At 38.8% G+C, this 2,989-nt stretch overlaps 1 protein-coding gene across 1 annotated transcript in view; it reads left to right on the top strand.

Moving 5' to 3' along the window:
• ATM (ATM serine/threonine kinase) overlaps nucleotides 1–2,989 on the top strand; it is a 197,133-nt gene that overhangs the window by 43,331 nt on the left and 150,813 nt on the right. The gene's annotated exons all lie outside the window — the stretch shown is intronic.

Genomic DNA, 2,989 nt, shown 5'->3' with positions numbered 1-2,989 from the left:
GAGAGAGTGGGCACCTCCCAGAACATTGTTTTGTGCCACTCCCAACAGAAATACTCCAGGTGGACTCCTTCAGCAATCAGGAGCTCCTCAGTTGCTCATAGCAAATCCCACCTTGGAGTTTACAAAGACTTATTGGGTAGAAAAGCCACACAAAGTAATTTACTATACCACACTTTGTCAATCAAAAATGCTGCCCCGAGAAGTGAATATGAGGCTAGTTGTAAGATACACTTTTTATTTTAATGAGATTTGAAAAAAATACTTAAAGTGGCTGCTGAAATATTAAAACTTGCATAGACTTTGAGTAGTTCGATTCATCTTGTTAGATGTAATTATTATGAAGTATTTTAACCAAGTCAGGAAACATAGATCCTGAATATAAAAACTAATATATAACATTGTGATTGAAGTATGCATCCTGCTTTTGACCTAATTTATATGCTTAAACAGTTTTCTGATGTAATTTCAAAATGCCCATGTGAGATACTATAAAGAATTCTTCATATACTCTTTATAGTCTTCTACAATTAACATTTTAACATACTTGCTTTATCATTTTGTTTATATATGTATATACTCTGTACATACTGTGATTTTCTCCACTATCTTGAGTGTAAGTTCCACTCATTATACACCATATATTTCAATGTGTGTTTTGTAAAAATAAGAATATTCTCATATATAACATGATATAATCAGCAAAATTAGGAAATTAAGTTGGTAGCATTATATTCAATTGTCAGATCCCTTCAATCTGGAAAAATTCCTTCGTCTTTCCTAACTTTTCATGACCTTCATATTTTTTAACAGATTGCTTGCTCTGTAGATTTCCTCACTTTGGGTTTGTCTGATATTTTCTCATGATTAGATTTAGATTTTGGTGGGAATATTACAAAAATAACTCTTTCCCTCCCTCCATCCATCTGTGCATCTATTGATAAACAAAAAAACAAACTCACTGCCATTGAGTAGATTTTGACTCATAGCAATAATCCTAGAGGACAGTGTAGAACTGCCCCATGGGGTTTCCAAGAATAAGAAAACAGATCTGCCACATCTTCTGCAGAGCAGCTGGTGGGTTTCAACTGCCAATCTTTTGGTAGCAGTCAACAGGTAAATGTTTTAGCTACTGTAACACCAGGGTTCCTTTCATCTATTGATGTAGTTGTTGTTTTTAAGTACCTTCGAGTTGTCTCTGACTCATAGTGACCCTATGCACAGTAGAACGAAACACTGCCTGGTCCTGAGCCAGCACCACAATTCTTGCTACACTTGAGCCCATCACCGCCGCCAACGTGTCAGTCCACCTCATTGAGGGCCTTCCACTCTTTTGTTCACCCTCCACCTTACCAAGCATGACATCCTTCTCTAGGGAATGGTACCTTCTGACCACATGACCAAAGTATGTGAGACGAAGTCTGGCCATTCTCATCTCCGAGGATTATTCCGGCTGTACTTCATCCAGGACAGACCTGTTAGTTCTTTTAGCAGGCCACGGTACTCTCAGCATTCTTCACCAACACCACAGCTCAAAAGTATCAACTCTTCTTCGGTTTTCCTTACTCATTGTCCAGCTCTCACGTGCATATGAGGCTTAATTAAAAATACCATGGCTTGTGTCAGGAGCACCTTAGTCCTCAAGGAGACATCTTTGCTCTTTACTTGAAAGAGGTCCTTTGCAGCTGATTTGTCCAGTGCTATACGTCGTCTTATGTCCTGACTGCTGCTTCCATTGGCATCGATTGTAGAACCAAGCAGTGTGAAGTCTTTGGCAGTTTGAGTCTTTTCCCTTTATTGTAATGCTGCTTAGAGGTCCAGTTGTGAGGATTTTTGTTTTCTTTATGTTGAGATGTAATCCATACTACAGACTATACTCTTCAGTCTTCATCTGTGAGTACTTTAAGTCATCCTCACTTTCAGCAAGCAAAGTTGTGTCGTCAGCATATCACAGGTTGTTACTGATTCTTCCAGTCCTGATGCCACGTTCTTCATATAGTCCAGCTTCTCCAATTATTTGCTCAGCATACAGATTGAATAAGTATAGTGAAAGGATGCAACCCTGACACACTCCCTTCTTGATTTTAAACCATGCAGTGTTCCCTTTTTCTGTTTGAATGACACCCTTCTGGTCCATGTACAGGTTCCTCATGAGTACAATTAAGTGTTCAGGAATTCCTATTCTTCTCAGTGTTACCCACAATTTGTTATGATCTACACAATCAAATGCTTTTGCGTAGTCAATAAAACACAAGTAAACATCTTTCTGGCATTCTTTACTTTGAGCCAAAATCCATCTGACATCAGCAATGATATCCCTTGTTCCACGCCCTCTTCTGAGTGCAGCCTGCACCTCTGGAAGTTCTCTGTCAATATACTGCTGCAACCGTTTTTGAATTATCTTCAGTAAGATTTTACTTGAATGCAATATTAATGATATTGTTTGATAATTTCCACATTCTGTGGGATCACCTTTCTTTGGAATGAGTACAAATATGGATCTCTTTCAGTCAGTTGGCCAGGTCTTCCAAATCTCTTGGCATAATCGAGTGAATGCCTCTAGCGGGGCATCTGTATGTTGAATCATCTCAATGGACATTCCGTCATTTCCTGGAGCCTTGTTCTTTGCCAGTTTCCTCACCGCAGCTTCGACCTCTTCCCTCAATACCATTGGTTCTTGAACATATACCACTTCCTGAAATGGATGAACATCGACCAGTTCTTTTTGTTACAGTGGTTCTGTATTCCTTCCATCATCATCATCATCATCATCTTCTTTTTAAAATGCATTTAATTGAAATATAATTTATGTACAGTGAAATACACAAAACTAAAGTGACATGGGTCAGCGCTTTTTTTTTTTCAGTATTACCTCCCCTCCCCTCCCCCCTCTGCCAACCAACAAAGAAAGTTTCCCTCCGTATATAAACCTTTCCTTGACCCTCCACAACAACGAACTAATACTATATTTGTCCTTCTGTGATTGACTTAT

Source organism: Orycteropus afer, unplaced genomic scaffold (assembly GCF_000298275.1).
Source record: "Orycteropus afer afer isolate SDZICR_OR568_19922 unplaced genomic scaffold, OryAfe1.0 scaffold00036, whole genome shotgun sequence".
In the NCBI taxonomy this organism is placed as follows: domain Eukaryota; kingdom Metazoa; phylum Chordata; class Mammalia; order Tubulidentata; family Orycteropodidae; genus Orycteropus; species Orycteropus afer.
This window is presented reverse-complemented; position numbering and strand designations above follow the sequence as displayed.